Source organism: Pinus tabuliformis, chromosome 6, assembly GCF_031772625.1.
Source record: "Pinus tabuliformis cultivar Carrire ecotype Pingquan chromosome 6, CPIR1, whole genome shotgun sequence".
NCBI lineage: Eukaryota > Viridiplantae > Streptophyta > Pinopsida > Pinales > Pinaceae > Pinus > Pinus tabuliformis.
This window is the reverse complement of record NC_142292.1, coordinates 150144335-150157238: the sequence shown is the minus strand read 5'-3', so window position 1 is coordinate 150157238 and position 12904 is coordinate 150144335. Positions and strand designations below refer to the sequence as shown.

General features: G+C 37.5%; 1 pseudogene; it reads right to left on the bottom strand.

The window, feature by feature from the left end:
• Nucleotides 1-1091: 1091 nt before the first annotated feature.
• On the bottom strand, nucleotides 1092-2384 carry LOC149257816 (nematode resistance protein-like HSPRO2 pseudogene; annotated as a pseudogene).
• Between the last annotated feature and the right edge of the window lie 10520 nt (nucleotides 2385-12904).

The window sequence follows — 12904 nt, the reverse complement described above, 5'->3', positions numbered from 1 at the left end:
GTAGAGATAAAAAATTATACTAATTATATGTTATTAGTCAATCCAAAATGCATTATCTAATATTTTTTCTCAAAACTTTGGAAATGAGTCGCATACTTATGCTTGTGCTCATAATTTTGAAGCAGAAAATATTCAAATAAAAGAATTATATTTTTTTAGGCCTAGTTTAAAGAGATAATTATTTAGTATGACCCGTAATGAAATTGTAATGTTCCATCATTTAAATTATATATTTAAATATGATATAGATTTAATACATTAATTTTTTTATGATATATTCCATTAAATAAATTCAATAATCTAAAATTATAATTATCTCAATTTCGTTCCATCATTTAAATTATATATTTAAATATGATATAGATTTAATACATTAAATTTTTTATGATATATTCCATTAAATAAATTCAATAATCTAAAATTATAATTATCTCAATTTCACACGGTGAATTAAAAAATCTTAAAAAACAAAAAATCTGATTAAATATAAAAAAAAATAATGCATCAAAAAAATTATGATGCATTCCATTAAATAAACTTAACAATTTAAAATTATAATTATCTCAGTTTCACACACTGAATTAAAAAATCTTAAAAAAATAACAGCATTAAACTACATTTCATATTAAAATTTATAATGAATTATATAAATATCATTAAACTCATCATAGAATTTAGGTAAAGAAATAAAAAATTAAAAAAAGAAACAACTCGTAAAATTTAATAATTTTAATAATTACCCTTTTAATTTTGGACAATCTTTTACAGTATTTAACTAACGAAGGAGGAATTGCACACTATGAATCCTTAGTATCCTATCCATGTTGGAGAGGGAAATTTTTTCTTTTTTTTTTCCAAATTTCTAGCACTGTTTTTTTGATTGGTCCTACTGATGGGGATGAACAAAAATGAGTCTAATCCTATATCCAATATAATTCTATGTATAGTACTCAAAACTGTCAATGTAAGAAGTGTATGTATGAATTTGGGGTAGTACTTTGAAAAACTGAACGCATTGTTCTTTGTCTTGTAAACTTAACTTGATTTGTCTGTAGATCTTCCAGTGTACCATCCACCATAGTTGTAGACTTCTAGTGCCAATAGTAACCCAAAAATGTCTTTGCACCATCCACACTAGGGAAATAAGGTGGTTCAAAATATATCTGACGCAGGGCATCACAAGCACCTAGATATGATGGACCCTTCATTTCAATGCTACCCATGGCTGTTACTACCAGCTGCTGATATGAGAAGAAAAACCTTTTCACTGCGGCTTCTATTGCCTGGAAGGCCAACAAAACATGTATTGTTGCAACATGATAAGCACCTGAAGTGTTATGTGAGCGAAGTCCATGTGAATGAAACAAATGCATAAGTGCCTCCTGGAGCCTTGGTCCACCCTTTGGATCAGCCTCAACACCCATGACTTTGGGCACCAGATGCCTTAGTTCCTTGCATGCATTTGTAAGGTCTCTAAGGGGGGCAGACCGAAGGCAATATGCACCTGCAAGCGTACTATTGCTGCTAATTGCCAACTGGTGTTTAAGGCAAAGGAAATCATCTGGGTCCATCACTAGAATCAAATTCACAATTTCTGTGAGCATGTTCCACACCCTTTCAACCATCCAACAGTTTGTGGATGCTCCTACGAAATCCCCAGAATCTATTCTTTCATATACTCTGTGCAACAATTCTTGGCCTACAAATACCCAGGCCTCAAAGATCTGGAGGACATTGCAAAGTTTGGCATCTTCTGGATTATGAAACTGTTTATGTTGTTTTAAAGAGTGCAAATATCTTGGCTTGCAGATTCTATCATATTCAAGAAGAGGCTTACTTGACATATTTGGTTCCCCCAGACCTAAAGTGAAGGGAGTCCTCTGCATATGGCCTTCAATGGCAAGCCATATTCTAGAAACCATAGCTTCAGCGCTTTTCCATGTACCCAAACGCGGAAGTAAGCTCTCTTCACTTGTTCTACTAACCACAGGTAAAGCACCAGGTCTCTGCCATACCTCATGGAAAACTTTCCATGAGAGAACACCACTACTTACTGACAACTGAAGAGTGGGAACCTGCTTGTCATTTTCACAAATAATTGAAATCAACTCAATCTGGGAACTAATTAAGGATTCAAGCCTTCTCTTCCATTCCTCTTTGTCAATGTAAGTCCTTGTGTCACAGAGGACAGACGAAACAAACCGAAAAGTAATCTCCAATGACTATAAGGCAGCCTTTACCAACCCCTCTCTAGACCAACCAGGCCATTCCTTGAATTTCCACATGGCACTGAGCTCGGGGAGATGCACATACTGCTCGTAACCCGCACACTCCATGGGGGAGGGCTCTATGGATTCTTCAACAAAGGCAAAATAGGATGCCATTTATTTACAAGACATATTTTTCCCTGCGAACATAACCAGGAGAGTAAAGACACTAATGCTCTCCATAGACCATAATCTAAAAAGAACAACATCATAATAGAATAAACACTAAAATCCATTTTAAACACTAAAATTTTGAAAACTGGAATAGAATAAAATGTTCTTAAATCCATGATATATTTAAAAAGTTGTATATAATATGTTACTGGACAGAAAACATATCTATTTGTTGCAACTCAACTTTTTCTGTAGATGATAAAAACTCAACACATAAATAATGAAAAGAGTTAAATAATGTCAACACATAAATATATATTTTTCCAGTTAACAAAGTGAATAGATATAAGCTAAATATACGGTGGTTGGTCTGTTGGCACTTAAATTCTGAGCACCTTACTGTTGCACATCCGGCAAGGACAAAGTCTGTAAGTGCTTTCATCAACTGATTTTAGTCTGAATATCTAAAGTGTTAATATTTAATGTAAATAATGTCAACTCTCATTTCTTTACTTCTCCATTTCTTCCTATGACATCAGATCCTTCTGCTGTTTCCATGTGTACCTCACTTCTTTATTTCTTCATTTATACTTATTAGATCAAATTTATCTACTGTTTCCACTGTGTATATATACTCACAGTGTTAATAACTAAACAAATTCCTTAACAACAATATTCCACATTTATTAGACTATGCAATTGTTTTGTGATTTTTTATTATGGTTTTCCATTTCTCCATCCAAACAGATGACACCAGATTCATCTACCGATTCCACTGCGTATAATATACCTACAGTATTCATAATTCATTTGTATAATATAAAATTGAATAAAATGAGGATCATTTGTATAATATAAAATTGAATGAAATGAGGATAGATGATTTGCTGTAAGATTTTGCGGATATAGGAAACACGAATACTTATTAATCAAACATTTAATTGAAAATTTTTACGATCCTAAAGCAGATTTTTGAGAAAAACAAGTCATTAGGAGAAAAATTTGAATCGTAACAAAATTATAATTATATTAAAAAATTTAAATCTTTTTTTATCAGGTTGGAAAAAATAAATTAATAAAAATATTTGAGCGAGGAAAAACTTCTATCTATTTAGAATCTTTAAATGCTTGCTTACTGCATTTAAGCGCTGACTTCATCAAAACCCTAATTTTTTTAAAATTCATCTAATCCAATGAAACTTGAACCTTTTATTAATCAAATTCCAACCAAAATAAGATTTTCAGAGCCATTTGGCTTGGGAATACTCCTTATAATTAACCATGACCAAGACCGACGCTTGTGAGAATGATGAACAAGATTCTTCATGGCACTGCATTCTTGAGGAGTCAAATAAAATTTATTCTGAACTGTGAGTCCAGTTGCGATCTAAATTTGGCCATATATTACTGCTCCAGAATAAATTTGCTATCTTTTATGAGACAGTTTGGCGGAGTGAGAAAATCGAGCTGTAATCTCTGAATCTTTAAAATATATTTAAATCTTTAAATCAATCGAAACGTGTTTTGGAATCTGTGATCATTAACCAGGGAAGAGTTCATAAAACATGAAATGCCGTTGGGAATCTATTGGAAATGCTAGGGCTTTGTCGCGTTACATATGGATTTTTAAAATACAGCTTTGAGGCATGAAAAGGATGTGCACTAACCTTGCGAAAAGAAATTTTCGATCACCAATGGCCAGCTGCATATAGTTTCAAACTTTCAGTAAAAGCGCCTCTGTTATTGAAATTCTGAGCTGTATACATCTAATAGGAATTCAATCGCTATCAAGCCCCCAGTTTCATCGACGCCAATTATGAAGGAAATCATGGATACGTTGGCTAAGGTCACCAGAGAAGTGAAGAAAGAGGTCACCAGAGAAGTGAAGAAAATGGCTGAAACTTTTGACGCCGAATTGAAGGCATTGTTGATCAATGACTTGAACAGCGGCAGACAACAATTCCTGACCCTAATATTGACGTCTTTTACCTCTTAAATTTTGGTATCAATAATAGAATACTTGTAATGATATATAGCATATAGATATTTGGATTTACAATTGAGAGCATAAATGGGGTAATGCAAGATTCTTGGCTTCACATCAGTAACGTCTTTAATTTTGTGTATGCTACCACCTTTTCATTGTGCTTGTTTGTGGTCTTTATATATTTATGTAAACAATTTGCTGGGCTATCAATTTGCTGGAACTTAAACTCAAGAGTGCTTATATTCATGACTATCAAAGTTCGACTGTATGGGATCTGAAATACATCTGATAGGAATTCATAAAATGCAAACAAGAGTACCTGTAACACCCTGAACATATAATTTTCATTGTATCAACCCTTTTCACAGAACCGCAAAGGGGAAAGCCCCGCGTTTTTCAGTAGCTGTTTCATGATTTCTATATTATGGTTGTATGCAGGGGTATACGATAATACCTGTATACGCGAGACAGAGGTAGAAAGAGCGTTTGAAATCTTCTGTCCTCGAAGCACTGCATGCACTGAATCACCTTCTGTAACCTCTCCTCTGTTTGCCGAAGTTCAATGGTTGTAACCTCTGCTCTGTTCGCCGGAGTTCAATGCGTGAATTGTCTTGGAGTTTGAATTGCCTGGAGGATGGTTGGTACCATTCGTAAATGCCGTAAATGTGCCGTAAATGTGCCTCATCAATACACGAGAGTGGAGGCCAAAGTGGAGGCGGGCAGGGTCGATGGGCAGGAGCACGGCAGATGGCAGAGTCGCTGGAGTTGCGTGCCCTGTAATCACCGGAGAGGGATGCATGCTATGATGCATGGTCGAACATGGAAGAGCCCCATGACATCAAGGAGGGTGTCAGAAGGTGTAAAGACATAGCATTAACTTTGGTATGGAGGTGGAAATAGGAACTGCCGTTAGGATTCACGCCACCTGCTCCAAATCATAAAACACCAAATATGGTTACTGAAATGATTGATCATGTAAAAAAAGAATCAAACCAGAGGGTAAATGGTGCTACCAACTATATCTCTCTATGAATTTTCTCCATTAAAATATCCAAAAGCCGAGACAAAGAAATGGCGTCGCTTCTGACTCTTTCTTTCTTCACGTGCATCTATACAAACACTGTGAGTTGACAAATTGAAATAAAACTGCTAATTCCGTTAATTAAAGACAGTGACTCACTGATTTTGCAAGCCAATACTCAACGCATGCAGCTAAAGGCCCCGGCGAAAATAGAATCAAAGTTCCAAGATTGTCTCGAAACGGGGAAGAATCTTGGAAAGCAAAGTGAAGGATGATGTCTGGCCCTGGGAGACATTACGTCATAAAATTTTGAAACTTGCGTACCTCGATTAAACACAGAACTAATACACCAAAATTTGGTAACGAAAATTCCAATCTAACAATTATTTCTTGACAGAATTAAATCTATAACATTTTTGGACGACATCAGCTGCCACAAGGAAAATAATGCTTCTCTGTCGAGGTAATGATGGTTCCAGAATGCAGTTAGTAATGATAATCATAGTGGTATTGGTTTATCTATCTAATTTAATTATTCCATGTTATTGTAAATCTATATTGATTGCATATATATTTATGTTTTGCACGTGAGTGCATGATGCGATGGTTGGGGCGGTTGGCTTTTGCACCCCCAGTCATGTTCGATTCCTGCAGGCAGCTGCCCGTTGCTGCAGCAGCATTTGATCCGATGATGTCGTATTCTGTTTCGATGTTGATGTATTCTGCTCCGATGATGATGTATGTGTTCCGATGTTGACGTATTCTGCTACGATGATGATGTATGTGTTCCAATGTTGACGTATTCTGCTCGCTTTCACGATAAATATTGTATGATGAAATCTGATCGCTTCGGCGATATATGATGTATTATGATTCTTCGACGAGAATTCTCTCCCCCACCAATAAAATATACTAACATACTGACGTTACCTATAAATCTGCCATCCATGCCAGGACTGTACGAAAAACCCGGAGTCAAAACTTGAATATATATTCCTCATCCAATCCGTTACCCCGCTTCAATCCCCTGCCCCTTCAGATCCCTCCGCTTGCCACGTGCCCCTGTTCCTTTTTGAAAATATTTTTTCACGAGTACCTTTCAGGGAGAGAACCTGTATATGCGTTCCCATTGTTTAAAGTTGAAGTGTAATAATTATAAATTAAAATTTATGTAGATTTATTTTAAAGTTAAATCTATGAAAAATTAAATTAAAATAATTATTTAATTCTATGTTATGTATTAAATTTTTTTTATATTAAAGAATTAAAAAAAATTAAGTATTCAGAAAATTGATTTTTTAATATTTGATAAATTTAAGTTTAAAATAAATTTATATTGATTTGTTTTTTAAATGTTGTTAGATATGTTTATGGGTTTTGGATAGATAGTAATTGGGTGTTCTATTAAGGCACTCTTTGATGTAGAGTCATTGGTCCAATTCCCACTTGATCGAGGCTTTATTAAGGCACTCCTTGATGTGAAGTCATCGGTTCAATTCCCTGCCTAAATGAAAGTGAGATATTAAACATGATAAAAACATATATTCCTTCCAAGCATATATATATATATATATCTAATTGAATACATATTATATATTTTTTATCTTTTAAAAACATCTTAATAATATTAATACAATAAATTTCAAAATATAATAAATATTGATCTGAAATGGGGGTTTGATAATTTGTTATACTTACAAGAACCTCCCACTCAGTTAAAAAAATAAATGATCTAGCTTATATATGACATTTGCGGAATTAAATACTTGAAACGGGTGTATATTTACTTTTAGCTGTTTAAGTGCATTAAGTCCATTTGTTTCTGCTGATATTAAACTCATATAACAACCATAAAATGCAGCAAATAAACATCCACACATAACAACAAATTTAATCTAGGAGTTCACCCAAATATCGTGGACTACATCTCCTTGAGCTTTTGTCATCTTGACTTGGCTCTTTGGGATTATGGTAAAGTTTCTTTTACAAGTTCCACACTTAACTTCAAAGGTTATTGAACTGAACCAATGGGCTTAGAATACCATCTATCTCCCTGTCATGGTTGTCATCACTCTGCAGACAAATCTAAACTCCCTTAGACTTGATTCCTTCAATCAGTGGTCTGAGTTACCCTGAGCTTATTGATAGCACGAACTCCTTCAGAATTCTTTAACTGTCACTGAAACATCATCTCCTGTCTCCAGCACATATCTAACATCGAAAATAGACTGAATATTTTCTCAATATGAGCACTGCATCCCCAAACTAGGCCTTCCTCCATGGTTGGCACTAGGCTCCCTGGAACTTTCCTGTAGCATATCAGCCTTTAGAAGTCTCTAAATGCTTCTGCAAATCCCCGCAATAGATTCAGAAGACTCATTATAGTCAAGAATGATTGTTGGTTCACTGAGAATGAGTACTGCTAGCTCCTACAACTGCCTCCAACTCCCAGTGGCCCTCAGCTCCAAAATCTCCCTGGATGAAAACTCCATGAAGATGACTTCTTTAGCTTCTCTGGACTATTCCATTGGCTTCAGAAGGATCCAATTATCCCAGCTAGCCTCTTGTTTCACTCTCTTTCTCTCTCTCTAGCTCTTTGGCTTTTTCTGGGTCTTTGGCTCTCGCGTCAAAATGGCTCCTAGAGTGCATTTTAATCAATATCCCTTAGGGATACTCCACCAAATTTGGTGAATTTCACCTAGCTCCAGTTCAGCTTAGCATATCCTCCTAAGTTTATCCACTCCACCATGCTGACTGTTGAAGGTGACTATTATAATAACTGTTGGGCGCACATATGGAGCAGTTAATCCCCGGCGGTTAGGGAGAATCCCGTGTAGATGTGGCAGTCAGGTAACATGCGGCCGCATGTGACTGCGTTTCAAGCGTTTGCAACTAGCAGTTATGTATCCCGCTTGATCCTTCTTTGGTTTTCCCTTTTGTCAAATGCCTCAATCTGCGCCATTGATCTCACTTCTCCAGATCCAATGGATATCGCATCATCTACTTACCAACTAACTCGGACGATCTCCACCATCGATCTATCCCGTCCGATCCAATGGCTATCGCATCACCCGCTCACCAACTAGCTTGGCCGATCTCCATTATCGATGTGACACGTCCTATCGAATAGCTATCGCGTAATCTCGCGTGAAATCTTGCACGATTGATATCACATTGAAAGCGCGTGAGAAAAGTGGTTTTCTCGTGCTACGTGTTGCCCGCTAATGGTAATCACGTGAAATTTAGGAATACCGCTTCCCACCTTTAGGGAGAATGAGATACCAGTTTCCACTTTCTGAATACCACCCACATGCTCAATTCACACTTTTAAGAAACGTGCTTAAGGAAGGCTTTAGTGCTTAAAACCAAATTAATCTTGGTGAAATGCCCATAATTTGCGGTGTATTAGACTTTTTCAAATTGTGGTAACTCCTTCATTCGATATCGGTTTTTTAAACCATTCGTGGAGCTAGAATCAGGAAGACGAGATATATCCATTTGCTCAAGTTTGACAATCTTTCAAACACTTTGAAATTTGAGCTATCATTAAGGTCTTGGATCAATATCTGATCACTCCTCCCCATTAGGAATCTTTTGGACCCCAAAAGACTAATATATTGATCTGTACAGTAGATGAGAGTACATCACCCTCTTCTTTCAGCCTCCATACACTTGCCTGCATGGCTAGTTCCTTTGAAACAAAAATCGAAGGTAGTCGACACTTCCCTTCCTGGATGTGCTTGTCCTCCTGTTAAGAATTGTCTACCTTGAACTCATTCAGAATTTCTATTGAGAAGTTTACAGAAGGAAGCTGAACATCGGTTCCTTGATCATCGATCCAAGGTGGCTCAAAGATTACATCATAAATATATGCATACTTAACTGAAATTTGCATATGTACCAATGAAAGTATGTTTTACTGTGTCAAGAAGTCAAACCACTTCTTACCAAGCCACTTCTATGGCAACTTTTGCTGCTGAAAATCTTCTTCTGACATCTTGTCAAAAACAACATAATGCAAAAAACAACTTGCTGACATAAATTCACATCATGTGAATTGATGAGCCCCAAATTTGGTAACATTTTGGGCTCATTTGGCCTAACTACCCTTGCTCAACCCTTCATTTTTCATAACTTATGCATCATTTTTTAGTATATTTATGTCATTTGTACGAATGAGGGTAGTCACTATTCCTAGGTGGCTAACACATGTTTATTTCAGGTTTTTTGACATTTAATGGAGCAAAACCACGCAGATGAGGGCTAGGAGACAGCCAAGATGGGATTGAGATTTTGTAGGAAGGTTGTCCACATCATTGAATGGCCTTCCTCGTGATCTCCACCCCCAACTCCGAGCTCCAACAGCCACCACCACCAAGCTAGAAGGCAACCAAACGGATTTTGAGGAAGCAGCAGATTACTCTTAGTTTGGTCAGCCAAACCCCACTAATTTAGGAGGCCAGCTTGGCCCTCGTAATGTATAAATGATGAGGTTGTAGCCTTCGAGGGGGACTTTTGAAACCTTGTTGCATATTCTGAACTACGAGCTGATAGCTCTGTTTTGCTTTTGTAAGCCATTTTTGGCATGTTACTTGACTTATGACTATTATCTTTTAATGAAAAGCAGGCAGATTTGAGTTCAGTTCTGAGTTCTTAAGGGAGCGATAGCTCTCGGGGTTGGGCCCAACCTGAGAGCAAAAGGAATCCTTCCTTTGTGTTGTTACCTTTCTTTCAGCATTGTATTTCTTTTCCTTTACATGCATTTGGAAACGCAGTTTGCTGAGTTGAATTTCTTGATGTGGTTAAGTAGGTTAGTTTTATGAACAGAGTTGCTTCAGTAGTTTAGATTAGAGTAAGGAGATTGGAGTTAATCAGAGTTCCAAAAAGGGTTGACTGCATACTCACTTTCACCTCTGTTTAGGGACTGGAATTGCAGACCGTGCCACCCACCAAAAACACTGTTTTACATGTTCATGCAAGCTTTGATGCAATATTCTCATTTGTAGCAGTGTCCATGCGTTCAGATCTTGTGGAATGATTCTTTGCTTCAGTACCATGCATGATTTTCCTTAAAAATCATGTTGCTGTTCTTTGGTTTTTATTAAAACAGTTAGAATAAGTTGATGAAATTTCGGTTATGTGCAAGACATGGATGATTTGTTTCATTTACACTGTGAAGTACTACTCCCTCACTCCCTTATCCTTCTAAGCCATGCCTAGGCCATCTACTCATCTCCCAGTTAGACCACTTGCCTCCTAACTCTTCTATCACCCACGGGATTCTACCTTTTCGGCCTTCCATTCCCTCTACCCTCCTCTAGACCAACCAGCTTTGCACACCCCCTCTTCATCTCATCTCTTTGTCCATAAGCCATCACAAGCTCCCCTCCTACCTCCCTATCCATCCATATAGCCTCTTCCACTCATCCACCACCCAAAAATCCAATTGCAGAACATCCTGTAGGAATTACTGAACTTCCTGTAGAAATCCTGAACATCATGTAGAACCCCTGCAGACTTCCTGTAGAAGCTCGTAAACATGGTTGCTTGGCATCTAAACTTTGTGAACTTCTCTGAAAGGATGTTAGGGATCCCTTAGACCCTCTCTGAGCCTTCCTGACCTTTTCCAAGCATTTCCCTCCTTGATCTATCCCTTCACAGTCAAGACCCAGTTAGAAGCACATGCATAATAATTCCAACAACTTGAGCAAAAATGCAAAAATATGTTTTCTTTAGATCAAAGTAGTCTAGACACATGCATCTCACCTTCCTAGAAGTAATGGCATCTCTTTCAATAGTTTGCATTCCCACCTTTGCATCAGTAGGACTAGCTGGTAGAATTAGGGTTTGCTAGGGTTTGTGATTCTTGTTGGCTTTCAGTTCCTTCCTACAGTAGGTTAATTTCCTTTGAGATAGCTTTCGTTCATCGGTTAAAAAGCTTCTTCTGAGAACTCATAGAAGTTGGCTTGAGCCCTAGCGGACTTGTGCCAGCTGACCAAATGACAGCTGCGACAAGAGCTAGTACTTGTGCATACAACACCGTCGCTTCCAAGTTTGTTACGAACTACCGGGTTGATAAAATTAGAGAAGGAAGCTCCAGGAGTTGTAGCATTATTGCTACAATACTAGAGCCCACCATCTTTTTGGCGCCGTATTAGTAATTTTTTCTTTTCTTCTATTTTTCTACTCTCGCCTTCTGCTAAGTAGTTTATTTCATTTCCATTCTGCAAAAGTAGCATCGACATTTCCTGCTTTCATAGATTAAAATTTCAATTCCGCAATTTCATTTTTGCAAGCGTAGATTAGCATTTCAATTCTGCAAGCGTAGACTAGCATTTCCATTCCTGCAATTTCATTTGAGCAAAGTAGATTAGTTCTTTCCTGCTTTCATTTCAATTCTGCATTTTCATTTTAGCAAGATAGTTAGCTGTAGATCAATCTGTTTCAGTTTTTGCAGTTACCAGAAAAAAAAAAAAAAAAAAGCAATCAAAAGTCTTTTCATTTCATGCCTCGTAGGAATCGAGATAAAACAGGCAAATTCTTACCCAACAACCCCACCACATCACTGAGTCACCCTTCTCTCTTCTTTGGTGACAGTGATCCAGAAGAACCTATAGGTGAACCTCCTAAGATATACGAAGATCCTATAACAGAAGAAGAGTTAGAGACCATTCCATCTGAAGCTATGGCTGACAATAGGGGAGAAGATGAGAGAATAGAAGGTGCCTTCCCCATCCGAGAGACCAATGGAGACATGAAAATGAAGAACATAAGCCCTTCTGCTTTACCTCACTTCAATGGATTGACTACTGAAGATCCTGATACCTTCCTGTTTGAGTTTGTTGTCCTTTGTCAAACCTATGACTATACTGAAGATGAGCAGAAGCTGAAACTCTTCCCCTCAACCCTTAAGGATGCAGCATTACGCTGGTTCATGGGCTTACCTGGGAACAGTATCACCACTTGGGCTCAGATGCAGCAAGCTTTCAATACCAAATACCGGGACTACTGTAGGTCCAAGGAAACCAAGGGAGAAATTTTTCGGATGACCATGGGAAATGATGAATCCTTAGAGGATTACGAGGAAAGGTTCCAACTTAGCTATAAACGGGCCAGATGCACACTTGACCCTGAATCCCTCAAGTTGGTTCTGCTCCGAGGAGTCCCTGAAGACCTCTTAGATACCCTTCACATGTTAGCTGGAGGAGATATTTACCAACTACCTTATGAGGACATAAAGACTGTGTTTAGAAACCACTCTAGGGCAGCCCGGAAACGAGGTAGAGGAAACCTCCTCTCAGCTGGTATTCCTTTCTCCAAACATGAGTTTGCAAATCAATTAGAGGATCTCAAGAGTGAGGTGAGACAGACCATTGCCATGCAACTTGATACATTCAGGATCCAACAGAAGAAAGAAGAAGCTGAGAGGGCCTTGGCTATCTTCTGCCCTAGGTGTACAAGGAAACACCCTAAGAACGAATGCCCATTACATTCGGTTGAAGTATGTTTTGTTTG